The sequence below is a fragment of the Hemiscyllium ocellatum genome, chromosome 6 (assembly GCF_020745735.1).
Source record: "Hemiscyllium ocellatum isolate sHemOce1 chromosome 6, sHemOce1.pat.X.cur, whole genome shotgun sequence".
Taxonomy (NCBI): domain Eukaryota; kingdom Metazoa; phylum Chordata; class Chondrichthyes; order Orectolobiformes; family Hemiscylliidae; genus Hemiscyllium; species Hemiscyllium ocellatum.
Genome location: NC_083406.1, coordinates 3,581,717 through 3,597,052, shown reverse-complemented (window position 1 = coordinate 3,597,052; position 15,336 = coordinate 3,581,717). Strand labels below are relative to the sequence as shown.

General features: G+C 40.9%; 1 protein-coding gene across 3 annotated transcripts in view; it reads left to right on the top strand.

Annotated features, from left to right (window-relative positions):
* Positions 1-13,627, top strand: part of tdrd3 (tudor domain containing 3) — a 128,917-nt gene extending 115,290 nt beyond the window's left edge. For all 3 annotated transcript variants that reach the window (XM_060826453.1, XM_060826451.1, XM_060826452.1), the window contains one exon: positions 13,074-13,627. The gene's annotated coding sequence lies outside the window, so the exon portion shown is untranslated. The remainder of the gene's footprint in view (positions 1-13,073) is intronic.
* The last annotated feature ends 1,709 nt before the right edge of the window (positions 13,628-15,336 follow it).

The following is a 15,336-nucleotide window of genomic DNA, read 5'->3' as shown; positions in this document are numbered from 1 at the left end:
AAAGTGAATTGCTGTTTCAAATGACCCCTTCGGCATCTGTTCTGAGGGAGTAACCTGTAGAATGTTGCAAAGACAACACAAATCTCCTTTAATATGAATCATTGAGTAAATGTGCGAGAAACTCCGATGGTGTCAAGAATCTTCAAAAATGTTGTCTGCGAGCTTATGTAATGTTTTCTAATAAATATCCGAAGTCAAACATGAGCTGTATCCAATATCTGAATTTCACCAAAGTGTTATCAGTTGTGAAGGCACGGATTTATATATCTGGGAGTACAGTTCATTTTAACTACAATTAAAAATGTTAACTAATGGTTTACCTTCACAAAGTAGCAATGAATAAGAACAGTAGTGAACATTCCTGGTGGGAAGGAGACTCATCAGTTGTTTCAAATATTGCTCTCTTTTGCTATCTTGGTTAAGATAAGTTGCAGTAATTTCAAACATTGTGTGTTCTGCATTTTCAACCCATTCCATGTACTTCATTCAGAATTATTAATAAATACAAATTGTATGAAGGAAGAATAATTCACCAATCACAACACTCATTACCATAATGATTACAAAGTTTCACCACCTTGAATTGGTAATAACATTCAGACTATGGTGATACAAGCAGATGACCAGGATATCTGAATAAGTGGAATTTTTCTAAAATTCCAGCTCCATATGCTTCAGGAGATAACTTCAGTGTTTCACCAAGTTTATCCTTCCATAAAGGCAGCTCAAACTTGAAAAATAGAAATAGATATCAGTTACCGAGTACAGTGACATACTGCATTTATAGGAGGATAGAATCCATACAGTGTGGAAACAGGCCCTTCAGCCTAACAAGTTAACACTGACCCTCTGAAGTGTAACCCACCCAGATCTATTCCCATATCATATTTTCCCCTAACTAATGCACCCTACATGCACATCCCTGAACACTATGGGCAATCTAGCATGGCCAATTCACCTAACCTGCATGTCTGAGAGGAAACTGGAGCATCCAGAGGGGAGTCACGCCGATACGAGGAGAACGTGCAAACTCCAAACAGACGATTTCCTGAGGCTGGAATCGAACCCGGGTCCCTGGCACCGTGAGGCAGCGGTGCTAACCACTAAGCCACCGTGCCGCCCCAAAATTTTATATCTCCGTTTGCTACAAAGTTGTAATGCTCTTAGAGCACCATAGGGCTGCGTTCTCAATCGAGAGGTAACTGCAGGGAAACTTGACCTCTGCGAGAGCGAAGTTGGGAAGCTGGGACCTTCACGGTGACTTCAGCTATTACAGAAATGGAAGCCGACAATTGATGTCACTCAGCATTTCATACCAGTTATCCAGCCAATCCTGCTAACTGACAGCATTTCCCCGCCCCCAACCTATTCTCTGGGCCCGTAACAAGATGTGCAATTATATTTTGTCTTTTCTTGCTTCTACGTTATTATTTAAATGTTTGATTTACGTCTCTCTTATTGGGGAGTTCTCGATTCCAATATATTTGAGGTGGTTTGTCCTTACCTTGAGATTTAACAAATCCCAGCTGATTGCCTTGAGCTGTTAGATCTATGCTTCTATCTCTCTTAAATCAACTAAAAATGCAAGAGAGGATTAAATCAAGTCCAATCTTATTTCATTAGTTAGGGCAATTGAGGCATTTCTGTGACTGTCGACATGATTCCAGGATAATACGTTGCCTCCTTGGTGCCAGAGGAGAAAGTAGGAATTGCAGATGCTGGAGATCAGAGCTGAAGATGTGTTGCTGGAAAAGCGCAGCAGGTCAGGCAGCATCCAAGGAGCAAGAGAATCGACGTTTCGGGCATGAGCCCTTCTTCCTGAAGAAGGGCTCATGCCTGAAACGTCGATTCACCTGCTCCTTGGATGCTGCCTGACCTGCTGCGCTTTTCCAGCAACACATTTTCATCTCCTTGGTTCCAGAGTCAAGGATGTCACAGAACATCTACAAGTCACTTTTTTCAGGGAGAGAATGAACAGCTGGGGTTGTGGTCAATGTAGGTACCAGTGAAGAAAGAGCCCCATCTCAAACTAGCCAAAATATCTTTTTTTTTTGTCTTAGTATGAATGCCTAGTTATGTTCCCAACAGCTGGCAATAATGGACAAATCAGGTCCCAAAGTGATGCCTTCCCAGACAATAAGTTTTCATTTTTTGCAATTTAGTTAGCATAGTAATCAGATCTCTCAGATTTTCACAAGAGGCCAGCAGCAATGTACCTTTAGCAGAGGAGCATTAACATCATTGCACCAAAGGTACGGAAAAATCTCAGGTCTACATATGAGAGAGCGCGCTGTCTGGAAAGATCTTATCAGCTGAAAGATTTAACTGTTTTACTCAATCTGTGTCACCTCTCAAATTTCTTATACAACTGACAATGTCACAAGCATTTCCTTTTGGTGACATTCAGTGCATTTGCTATCTGTGATTCTCTGTGTCTCCCTGAGATACAGACTAACTCTACCTGTTCTCACTGAACTTAAAGAAAAAACTTTTTTGACAACTTTAGGCTGCTACACATCATATCTGCTATTATGGGTCTTTTATTCTGAACTGGGTTTGCTGCTAGTCTCTGGCTCTCATTGGCTGTAAAAGCTCAACTTAATAAACACCAGCAATTATCTCTGCACAGAACTTGTCGAGTCATTTAACATTCCAGTGTGATTTTTTTTGGAAATGCTGTTTGACTCACTGACTGAAACATAAAATGAGTTTAAAAATACTCACAGAACTAAGCCATAAACTCATTTGCATCTCCTTGAGAACCCAAATTCCCAAGTAGTAAGAGTATGTGGGAAATGAGATATGGAAATAATAATGGGGAACCAGGAAATGGTGGAGGATTTGAGTAAATATTTCACAGCAGTCTTCAGGGCAAAAGACTTTAACAGAACTCCAAAAATACTATATTAAGGGGTGAAAGGAGGAGAAGAATAAATACAATAGCTACCACTAGAGAAAAAGTGATGGGAAACTAATGGGATTAAAGACTAATAAATCCCCTGGACCTAATCGGATGCATCTTAGGATAGTGAAGGAAGTAGCTACAAGGGTAGCAGATGCATTTCTAGTAATGGGAATGGGGCTAGTTGGAGAGTTCTCTTGGGAGTCAGTAGAGACCCAATAGGCCAAATGGTGTCATTCTGTAATGCAGAATTCTACGATTCTAATCTTCCAGGAATTCTTAGATTCTGGCAAGTACCTGAGCATTGGAAAACTGCCAATGTAACACCTTTTTTAAAAATAGTGAAAATCAAAAAGAAGTAACTTTAGTTAGGTTAACATCTGTTACTGGGAAAATGTTAAGTGTCTGAATTACTAAATGTTCTGATATTTATAACAATCATAAGGTCTGGCTTCATGCATGGGAAATCATGCCTGACAAATTTACTACCTACTAGAGGTACAAGCAAGATAGGTATAAAGGAGAAGCACTGGATAATTTGATTTTCAGAAGGTGTCTAATAAGGTGTCACACTTTGGGCTACTTAATGAGATGGCCCCAGATGCTGGAAGTACTTCAATGCTGCATTGTCCTGACAGGTTATGTTATGGAGCATGTAGTGGTGTAATGTGCTTCATATTGAAGACATTGGGGAGGGGGAAGCTTTCCTTGTATGTTACAGAACTCACCTATGTCAGATGCTGAAAACTAGACAGAGCTTGATTGGCAGCCCCAGTGACTCTTCATCAGATTCAAAATGATAACTTTGTTGTTTTCTCTCCATGGATGGTGCCAGACTGACTGTGTTTCTCCAGCAGTTCTGTTTTTCATCTCGTAGATGAGAGCTGGGTGCAGCAGACAGCTGTAGAATGTAAATTACTCATTGCTGGTTGTGCCAATATTTTGTTTGTATAGTAGGGGGTGAACTGTAATCTATTAGTTTTTGTTACATTTGCTTTTGATGGCTAAAATAAACTTTATCTTTGCAATTGTCCAACTGCTGGCGTGTCTATAACCATCCTTCACTGCACAACACTAGGATCCTGGCCTGTAGTGGGCACTGGGGACAGAGCAGCAGTGACTTAAGAGCGTAGTCTCTGGCATCTGAGTGAGGGCAGGTAGGCTGTGTAGGCAGGTGATTAGACAGCAGTGGGGACATGCAAATGGCGCTCCAAGTACCAGGAGGTAAATAGTGCTGTGAGGAAGGCATATGGTGTACTGGGCTTTATTGGCAGAGGAATTGAGTTCCGGAGTCCTGAGGTCATGTTGCAGTTGTATAAGACTCTGGTGCGGCCTCATCTGGAGTATTGTGTGCAGTTTTGGTCACCATACTATAGGAAGGATGTGGAAGCTTTAGAACGAGTGCAGAGGAGGTTTACCAGGATGTTGCCTGGAATGGTAGGAAAATCTTATGAGGAAAGGCTGAGGCACTTGGGGCTGTTCTCATTGGAGAAGAGAAGGTTTAGGGGAGATCTGATAGAAGTGTATAAGATGATTAGGGGTTTAGATAGGGTAGATACTAAGAACCTTTTACTGCTAATGGAGTCAGGTGTTACTAGGGGACATAGCTTTAAATTAAGGGGTGGTAGGTATAGGACAGATGTTAGGGGTAGATTCTTCACACAGCGGGTTGTGAGTTCATGGAATGCCCTGCCCGTATCAGTGGTGAACTCTCCTTCTTTATGGTCATTTAAGCGGGCATTGGATAGGCATTTGGAAGTTATTGGGCTAGTATAGGCTAGGTAGGATTCGGTCGGCGCAACATCGAGGGCCGAAGGGCCTGTACTGCGCTGTATCCTTCTATGTTCTATGTTCTAGGTGTTAGCTATGTGCTGTGCCATACATTGCCAGTGAAGGGTCGCTTCAGAAGAGCAGTGCTTGGCCAGGTGCTAAGTCACATTTTAAAGATGATGCTGGTGCCAGGGATACTTCAGAATATCCAGCGAATGACCAGTTTCTGTGACCACAGTGAGTGATAGAATTGGGCTAGCATCGGGTTTTAGAGGCACTATAGGTGTCGGAAAGATAGTTAATGAGACACGTTTGAGTCAATATGGTAAGAAATCTTGTAAACCTCATGGAGAGAAACATTGTAAAACTCATCAAAATTGACATGCACCACATGATATTTAAACTTGTATCACCACAGATTGTAGTTTAATTGTTTCTGCTTTTAAAACTGTTAATGGAACTGTGAGAAACTCACCATGAATTCATGACTGCTTACTGAAAAAGCATTAGCTTCCAATTAAACCTGTTGGACTATAACCTGATGATGTGTGGTTTTTAACTTTACAACCCAGTCCAACACCAGCATCTCCAAATCATTGCTGAAAAAGGACTTTTACTGCAAACTTTCAGGCTGGTTGATGAATACATTAATTTTTGTTTGAGACCCAGTTACCTTTTTCTTTAATTTTGTATATTTAACTATGTTTGTTTCCAACAGCACCACATATCAATTAATATTCAAAATGTCAGTTCTCCGAGAAAATAGTCTCTCCACTGTGAAAGTTTCTCCATATTTAAAAATCACAACACCAGGTTATAGTCCAACAGGTTCAATTGGAAGCACTAGCTTTCGGAGCGACGCTCCTTCATCAGGTGGTTGACTATAATCACCTGATGAAGGAGCGTCGCTCCGAAAGCTAGTGCTTCCAATTAAACCTGTTGGACTATAACCTGGTATTGTGATTTTTAACTTTGTACACCTCAAATTATCTCCAAATCATCTCTCCACATTATTTTTGATCAACTGGAGCATTGGAGGCTGAGGGGTGACTTTATAGAGGTTTGCAAAACTATGATGGGCATGGATAGGATAAATAGACAAAGTCTTTTCCCTGGAGTGGGGGAGTCCAGAACGAGAGGGCATAGATTTAGGGTGAACTGGGAAAGATATAAAAGAGACCTAAGAGGCAACTTTTTCACGCAGAGAGTGGTACGTGTATGGAATGAGCTGCCAGAGGAAGTGGTGGAGGCTGGTATAATTACAACATTTAAAAGGCATCTGGATGGGTATATAAATAGGAAGGGTTTGGAGGGATATGGGCCGGGCGCTAGCAGGTGGGACCAGATTGGGTTGGGATATCTGGTCGGCACGGACGGGTTGGACCGAAGGTTCTGCATCGGTGCTGTACATCTCTATGGAAAAGTCAAAACTTTAAAAGCACATTACCCAGAAAAAAAACAGACTATAAGAGGTGAATTTTTCAATCAAGGATGCAATGACATATTCTGCACATTTTTATATCGTATGAGATAGAGGAGTCAGGATGTCAGACATATGTGCAAAAACTAGAGTGGTGTTAAAAGGATAGCGGGAATCTTTTCTGTAATGCATTTCAGAAAATTTCCTTGACCAGTGTATTTTTGTTACAACTGGGACGGAAGCATCTTGGAATGAGATGCACAACTGGCTCAAATATGTGGGAGGACACCTGAGTGAAAATGATCATTATGTCATAAAGTTTAGATCAGTAATGCAGAGCAATCTCAAGTAGGATTTATACAATTGGTCGATACTCAATTTCAGTTAGAAGAGTCAGGCCAGGGTAGAAGGGAACCAAATTTGATTGGAATAACTAACTAAATAATAGATGATATTTAAGAAGGAAATGTTTCAGCTTCAGGCTGCATTCATCCCAACATGGTCCAAAGCTAGGAAACAGGAAGCTGGGGTTCCTGGGGTAAAAGGGAGGGAGACAGTATGATGGAACGAAAGGAAAGTGAATTGTTCCTGAAAACCAGGTCAATACAATACTTTTAAAGGGAAGGGGAGGGACAAGAAAAATAACATTGATAAAGAATGAGTATGAGAATAGAAGTGCAATTATAAAAGAGAACACTAAACGATTCTACAGAAATATCAGTAATAAGAGGTACTTTGATTAATACCTTAATGTAACAAAGCTTAAAAGGAATGCTCCTTGTCTGGATTTTAAGAAAATGTTTGACAGCATACCACATAAAAGTAAGGTTAACAGAATTGTGGCTCATGGAATAAGAGGATCATTTGTTTAAAAATTTGGTTTAAGATCAAGAAACAGTGAGTCATGGAAAGTGATTGCTTTTACATCTGGGGAACACTATTATCTACCATCCTAAAGGGTCAGCGTTAGAATCACTTTTTTGAGATTTGTATATGACTCATATTACAATATAGAATAGCATTTCAAATTGCCGCTGATACTAAACATGGAAATGTGACAGATTAGATTAGATTAGATCACTTAGTGTGGAAACAGGCCTTTCGGCCCAACAAATCCACACCGACCCGCCGAAGCGCAACCCACCCATAACCCTACATTTACCCCTTACCTAACACTACGGGCAATTTAGCATGGCCAATTCACCTGACCCGCACATCTTTGGACTCTGGAAGGAAACCGGATCACCCGGAGGAAACCCACGCAGACACGGGGCGAACGTGCAAACTCCACACAGTCAGTCGCCTGAGTCGGGAATTGAACCCGGGTCTCAGGCGCTGTGAGACAGCAGTGCTAACCACTGTGCCGCCCAGATGATACCAATTAACAGCTGCTGGTTATAGGCTAGAATAATGGTAAGGCGAGTGGCAATGGAATTTAAGAGCGAGAGTAGAAGGTAAGTTATTTTGGCAGAAACAATAAGGAGAGACAATCTAACTTTAGTCACACAGTTCTTAAAAAGTGTACTTGAACAGATGGATGTGTGGTTTGGTGGGCATGGATCATTGAAGGAGGGAGAACATACTGAGGGAGTAGCTAGCAAAGCATATATGATCTTGGGATTCATAAGAGTGATTATGCACCAACAAGAGAAGTTATAAACTTTGTAAACCCTCTGTTTAGGCCAGAGCTGGAGAATTGTGTCATCAATTCTAATCATCATACATTAGGAAAAACATAAAGATCCATGAAAGGATGCAGAAGATATTTGCCAAAAAGGATCAAGTTTCCGGATTTTAACTACAAGGTTAACTGAGAAACTAAGCTGGTTCTTCTTGGAGCAAAGGAGACTGAGGCGAGGGTTTGGTGGAGGTGTAAAAGTTTATGACAAGACAAGGTCTGCAAAATAAAACGCTGTTCCTGTTTGCTATTCGGGGATGCAAATTTAAGCCTTTGCTCAAGAGATGCAGCAAGTGAGGTAAGGCAGAATGTTGTGGTAATTGGTCATAACCTGGTTACTGCCCATGAGGATGGTGGAAGTGAAGACAGTCAATAATTCCAAAGTAAATTGAATCAGTACTTGTGGGTTTATGGGAATTGTGCAAAGGAACATGGCTGCATTTCTGTCCCCTAGCATGGACCTACATTGGAATAACCTGGCTCATTCATAAATACCAAAGCAGTGAATGTAAGATACTTTTAAAAAGTCATTTATAAAATTAAACATATAAACAATATGGATTTATTTATGAGCAAAGGAGCTAAACATTTCAATCTTCCATCCATTTCTAATCTAAGCACTTAAAGGACTGTGCTGCCACCTAGTGGAAAAATAGAAATTCAATTTATGATGGCCCTTCACGGAACAACAAATCAACATGAGTTTGCTGAAGATACATACTACACAAAACTTTGATTTGAAGTCTTGTTTGTTTGTAATTCAGTGCACAGAATTAATGAACCAAGCACTGATTCCTGAGAAGGCTCCAAATATAAATTGCTAAACATCTTGGGTGAACCATAATTTTGTATTAGGTATCAAAAGGTGAATTTACAATTATAAAAAAACTTGTCTGAACCTGCTATTGGGGAAAGTTCTTACATCTGCAGTGGTACAATTTCACAGACCAGTCCCTCAGTAAATCTCAAGTGCCTCTCTCCTTTTGGAAGGATGTTGTGAGTGACTTTTATAGAGGTTTATAAAATCATGAGGGTGTGGATAGGGTAAATAGGTCTTTTTTCTGGGGTGGGGGAGTCCAGAATTAGAGGGCATAGGTTTAAGGTGAGAGAAGAAACATTCATATACCCATCCAAATGCCTCTTAAATGTTGCAATTGTACCAGCCTCCATCACATCCTCTGGCAGCTCATTCCATACAAGTACCACCCTCTGTGTGAAAAAGTTGCCCCTTGGGTCTCTTTTATATCTTTCCCCTCTCACTCAAAACCTATGCCCTCTAGTTCTGGACCCCCCGACCCCAGGGAAAAGACTTTGTCTATTTATCCTATCCATGCCCCTCATAATTTTGTAAACCTCTGTAAGGTCACTCCTCAGCCTCCGACACTCCAGGGAAAACAGCCCCAGCCTGTTCAGCCTCTCCCTACAGCTCAAATCCTCCAACCCTGGCAACATCCTTGTAAATCTTTTCTGAGCCTTTCAAGTTTCACAACATCTTTCCGATAGGAAGGAGACCAGAACTGCATGCAACATTCCAACAGTGGCCTAACCAATGTTCTGTACAGCCGCTACATGACCTCCCAACTCCTGTACTCAATACTCTGGCCAATAAAGAAAGCATACCAAACACCTTCTTCACTAACCTATCTACCTGCGATTCCACTTTCAAGGAGCTATGAACCTGCACTCCAAGGTCTCTTTGTTCAGCAACACTCCCTAGGACCGTACCATTAAGTGTATAAGTCCTGCTAAGATTTGCTTTCCCAAAATGCAGCACCTCGCATTTATCTGAATTAAACTCCATCTGCTAGTTCTCAGTCCATTGGCCCATCTGGTCCAGATCCTATTGTAATCTGAGGTAACCCTCTTCGCTGTCCACTACACCTCCAGTTTTTGTGTCATCTGCAAACTTACTAACTGTACCTCTTATGCTCTCATCCAAATAATTTATGTAAATGACAAAAAGATAGAGGACCCAGCACCGATCCTTGTGGCACTCCACTGGTCACAGGCCTCTAGTGTGAAAAACAACCCTCCACCACTACCCTCTGTCTTCTACCTTTGAGCCAGTTCTGTATCCAAATGGCAAGTTCTCCCTGTATTCCATGAGATCGAACCTTGCTAATCAGTCTCCCATGGGGAACCTTGTCGAACGCTTTGGTGAAGTCCATATAGATCACATCTACCACTCTGCCCTCATCAATCTTCTTTGTTCCTTCTTCAGAAAACTCAATCAAGTTTGTGAGACATGATTTCCCACGCACAAAGCCATGTTGACTATCCCTAATCAGTCCTTGCCTTTCCAAATATATGTACATCCTGTCCCTCAGGATTCCCTCCAACAACTTGCCCACCACCGAGGTCAGGCTCACCGGTCTATAGTTCCCTGGCTTGCATCTACCGCACTTCTTAATCAGTGACATCACGTTAGCCAACCTCCAGTCTCTGGCACCTCACCTGTGACTATTGATGATACAAATATCTCAGCAAGAGGCCCAGCAATCACTTCTCTAGCTTCCCACAGAGTTCTCGGGTACAACTGATCAGGTCCTGGGGATTTATCCACCTTTAACCGTTTCAAGGCATCCAGCACCTCCTCTGCTGTAATCTGGACATTTTGCAAGATGTCACTATCTATTTCCCTACAGTCTATATCTTCCATATCCTTTTCCACAGTAAATACTGATGCAAAATATTCATTTAGTATCTACCCCATTTTCTGTGGCTTCACACACAGGTCGCCTTGCTGATCTTTGAGGAACCCTATTCTCTTCCTCATTACCCTTTTGTCCTTAATATATTTGTAAAACCCCTTTGGATTCTCCTTAATTCTATTTGCCAACATTATCTCATGTCCCTGTTTTGCCCTCCTGATTTCCCTCTTAAGTATACTCCTACTTCCTTTATACTCTTTTAAGGATTCACTTGATCTATCCTGTCTATACCTGACATATGCTTCCTTCTTTTTCTTAACCAAACTCTCAATTTCTTTAGTCATCCAGCATTCCCGATACCTACCAGCCTTCCCTTTCACCCTGACAGGAATATACTTTATCTGGATTCTTGTTATCTCATTTCTGAAGGCTTCTCATTTTCCAGCCGTCCCTTTACCTGCGAACATCTGCCCCCAATCAGCTTTCGAAAGTTCTTGCCTAATACCGTCAAAATCGGCCTTTCTCCAATTTAGAACTTCAAATTTTAGATCTGGTCTATCCTTTTCCATCATGATTTTAAAACGAATAGAATTATGGTCGCTGGCCCCAAAGTGGTCCCCCACTGACACCTCCGTCATCTCCCTTGCCTTATTTCCCAAGAATGGGTCAAGATTTGCACTTTCTCTAGTAGGTACATCCACATACTGAATCAGAAAATTGTCTTGTACACACTTAACAAATTCCTCTCCATCTAAACCTTTAAACTATGGTAGTCCCAGTCGATGTTTGGAAGGTTAAAACCCCCTACCATAACCACCCTATTATTCTTTCAGATAGCTGAGATCTCCTTACAAGTTTGTTTCTCAATTTCCCTCTGATTATTTGGGGGTCTATAATACAATCTCAATAAGGTGATCATCCCTTTCTTATTTCTCAGTTCCACCCAAATAGCTTCCCTGGATATATTTCTGGGAATATCCTCCCTCAACACAGCTGTAATGCTATCCCTTATCAAAAATGCCACTCCCCCTCCTCTTTGGCATTCTGTAGCTGATTTCTACATTTCCCCACCCCCACCCCAACTTGATTACATGATGTCTGTGTGTTACCCTGCCAGAGATTAGATACCTGAGCACAAGATGTATAACCTTTGGTGCCTTAGCATCTCGGGCTGAAAATGTGTTGCTGAAAAGCGCAGCAGGTCAGGCAGCATCCAAGGAACAGGAGATTCAACGTTTCGGGCATAAGCCCTTCTTCGGCTTATGCCCGAAACGTCGAATCTCCTGTTCCTTGGATGCTGCCTGACCTGCTGCGCTTTTGCGGCAACACATTTTCAGCTCTGATCTCCAGCATCTGCAGACCTCACTTTCTCCTGCCTTAGTATCTACTTAACCAGTGTACCATCAAGAGTGAATGAGGCCAGATTTAAATTCATGGTGATTGGCACAGTCTAAGGTTTATTACTTATATTTCAGAAATCCGTCTAGCCACTCAGAGGAAGGGAATACTCTGCTTCAGTACATTAGGTTTTAGGGATGAATTTTGTTCATTGGATCTTGGCATTGTCAATATTCATTGCCCACCCTGATTTGCCATTGAGAAGATGGTAGCCAGCGAATCCATACTGTGGATCAGCATCAGAGTAGACAGTTCGGCCCATCTAGTCCACACTGACAGCATTCCATCCAGACCCAACCCCTATTCTTTCTCTGTAACCCTGTATTTCCCATGGCCAATCTGCCTAACTTGCACTTTTTTGGACTGTGGGAGGAAACCAGAGCACCCAAAAGAAACCCATGCAGACACTCGAATCAAACCTTGGTCCCTAGCATTGAGGGGTAGCAGTGCTAACCACCGAGTCACTGTGATGCTCCACTGTGCTGATGGTGACCCAGTTGAATCTCTGACATGTTTTTATTTACGTGGATTTGTCCACTTCTCATTTAAGTGGTTCACTGTTTGTTCAGATATGTATTTTCCAAACAAATTAGACACTTTCAATCTTAATGAACAGCACATGTTTAAACAAAATTTGATTAAATATTATTTAGTGGTGTATTATTCCAAAATCATTGTTGCAGTCAAAAGTCACTTGGATTGAGAAATGTATACCAAGAGTAAGTAATCAGATTAAATGTGATGATTTGGAGGTTGTCAAAGTGTGCGATCTTCTTGGAGATCCTTTCCACTTTGAGTTGGCAGCGAGTGGTGTCAATGTTAGTCATCTCCAAGTCATGATTAACATCGACACCACTCGCTGTCTCTCTCTCTCTCTCGCTTCCCCCCCCCAACCTGCCTTTGCACCTGTTATTCTATCAACTGAAAATTAGGCTGAACTACCTTTTCTTTCTACCCCAAAGTTATTAATAAGTGTTGCAAAGTTCATCATTTGCAAGCATATGGATCTTAACTGTGGTCTTAGAACCCCTGCAACATATATTGTCACTTGTATTTGGAACCAATTTACATCTTGCTTGTTTTTGTTTGGTGTGTTTCAAAATTTACAGTGCACCATGTAATTAGTTGCACTGAAGGCGTTGGTGCCTTTTTCAGTGTGGAACAGTTATGTTGTGGAAACTTTAAAAATGTTCGGAAGTGCCATGTGGTAGATTCTGTATATCAAAGTTTCTCTTTGTCTCTCCTTTTCTTCAGGTTCAGCAGAAAAGGGTTCCAGAAGCAGAACTTGATTCCAGCCATTTATTTTACAAATTTTGAAGATGTAGCAACGTGCAAAGAACACACAACGATGAACTTTAGTTTGCAGTGTATAACATCAGCAAAAAGAACTCGTAGATAAAATAATTAATTTTTAAAATCTTGTTCATAAAAATTGTAGTGCAATGTATTATTTGTTTTTTTTGTATTGAACTACAATATTCTGCAATCACAAAGATTTGATATAATGTCTGAATTTTTTTGTTTGACATCTTTTTAAAAGCAAAAATTTTAGTTCATAGAAGACCTTATTAAATATGCAAGAGGCATACACTTGTGCCTTTTCGAGGTTTGATCCAAAACCATACAACAAAGCAATTTGTGGACGAGAGATTGGGAAAAGGTTTAGGGAAGTTTATGAAATATTTAATTTAAAATGACCCTTTTGAAGTACATTTTTAAAATATTGTGTTCAGTTTAACAGTTTTGATACAAAATATCAGCATAAAGTAGTTCAAGAATTAAATTCTTTGGTGTAGAAAAACCTTTTAGATGGAATTTACTTTCAGATTATGTATTGTTAGCGTGATTATTAAATATAAAAGCAAATCTCTCCTCAGAGGTAAATTGAATTTTCTTTATTCATTCAAGAGATGTGGGTATTGCTGACTTGGTCACCATTTATTGTCCATCCCTATTTGTCCAGAGGATAGTTGAGGGTCAAGCACATTTGCAGCAACTTTCATTCAACATTTTCTTATAGTGTTATAAATAGTTCCACTATTGTCAACAATGTGGACTATTACCGGTTTCATTTGAATGGCATACATTATTCTTGTATATGTTCCGTGTTTAGTTCTGAAATGAAATAATCTCAAAAAAAATGGTGTGGTAAAGGAAAACTGGAAGAAAGCCAAGGGCAAAAATAATTCAGTGTTGGTAAAATGTTGCAGGGATGAGCTGCTGCTGTGTAGGTTTGCTGCCTTTGATGGGTAATGTTGGATGGTGGAAGTATTTATAGGACCTTAAATGTAGCTGAGAAAATGCAAAGTGGCATGCTTTCAGAAAAGATCTAATACCCAACAACTGGCCATCCATGAGGTACAGCCAAACCCAGTAACCGAATTGTATTCAGACACAATCAGTATAATAGTTCAAGATGTGCCTTTACTATAACTATCAACATGTAACCAACCTAATTCAGGAAATACAGGAGAGCCTAGCAGCTACACCTAAATGTAGTGCTTACCCCTTGAAGCTATGCCAGGGCTACATGAAAGCTAAGAAACAAAAGTAACATGAGGGAGTTAAGTAATCCCACTGCCAGCAGTGCAGATCAAAGCTCAACAGTCCTTCCTGAACAGTTGAAATGACAATGGGCAGTTAACCAGCTGGGGGAGAAAGATTCACAAAGAATTCTCATTCTCAATGAATGGGAAGCCCAGAAACGCAGTGGAATTGATGCAGCTAAAACATTTGCCATCACCATCAGCCAAAGTTTCTAACTGGATTGTTGTAAGGCAATGTCCCCTGGTTCTAAACCCAATGTCCAGGAAAATCGAAACGTCCAGCATCTGATTTGTCGAATGTCAAACCCTGTTCAGATTCTATATGTTTGAATGAGATGGCTTGTCATTCTTCTAAACACCAGAGAAAATGGGCCCCTGTTGTTTAACCATCCCCTGTAGGACAGTGCCTGCATCCTCAGAGTAAATTTGGTGAGTCATTGTTGCCCTCCCTCTATGGGGTATATCTTTTTCCATAGATGAGGAGACCCAAATTACAAACACTGCACATGTGGTCTCACCAAGAGTCATTATCATTGTTGTAAGATATCTGCACTTCTGGTACTAAATTCTCTTAGAATAATGACCATCATGCCATTTGCCTTTTTATCTGCATGATAATTTTGTGATTAATGAACAAAGATACCCAATCCCTGTTGAAGTACAACATTTCCCACCCCCTTCAATCTAGTCATACAGCACCAAACAGGCCCATTGGCCCACCATGTCTATACCAGCAACAAACATTGAAATACACCAATCCCATTTACCTGCTCATTGTCCATCTCCTACTATGCTCCATCTTAAGTCTTCATCCAGATGCTTCCAAAGTATTGTGAGAGGACCTGCCTCCACCATCCTCTTAGGCATATTTTTACCAGCCTCTGGGTGAAAAATCTTTTCCTCAGATCTCCTGTAAACCACTTCCTCCTCACCTTAAACCTATGCCCTCTGGTCCTGGATACATCAGCAAT